Raw genomic sequence first — 680 nt, forward strand, 5'->3', positions numbered from 1 at the left:
CGTTTTCTCTGCCCAAGGAGTTTTGGATCAGTTTAAGACCCAAGATGAGAAACTTGGCCCATTTCCTTTGGAGTTCTGAATCTGTGCAAAGACAATTTTTCTCAAGCAAAATATTTCAGTCACGATTGGGTCCAGAGGAGTGGTTCTCAACCTTCCCTTCCCACTCACATCCCACTTTAAGTAATCTCTAGGCCATCGGTGCTCTGTGATTAGTAAGGGGTTGCTTAAGGTGGGATGTGGGTGGAAAGGAGAAGTTTGAGAACCATTATTTTAATCGTCCCTCATGGACTCGTTATGTGCAGGGTTTCAGATCTCCAAAGGAAATGAGCTATGGCAATTTTTCTCAAGCAGAATATTTCAGGAACAATTGGGTCTAGGGCAGCGATTCTCAACCTTCCCTTCCCACCCACATCCCACCTTAAACAGTCGCTTACTCATCGGAGCACCGATGGCACAGGGATGACTTACAGTGGGATGTGAGTGGAAAGAGAAAGGTTGAGAACCACTGAATTGCCGCACAGGCTCTTATTCTTTCTTAACGAAACTTAATCTTCTGCTTCTTCCTTGAAGAAGGACTTTGGCCTGAAACGTCGGCAATATATCTTTGCTTTTCGTGGACATTGAGAGTCCGGCCAAGCTACCTTCACAGTGTCTGCAGACTTTAGTGTTTTTCACTAAAT

Source organism: Narcine bancroftii, chromosome 5, assembly GCF_036971445.1.
Source record: "Narcine bancroftii isolate sNarBan1 chromosome 5, sNarBan1.hap1, whole genome shotgun sequence".
In the NCBI taxonomy this organism is placed as follows: Eukaryota; Metazoa; Chordata; class Chondrichthyes; order Torpediniformes; family Narcinidae; genus Narcine; species Narcine bancroftii.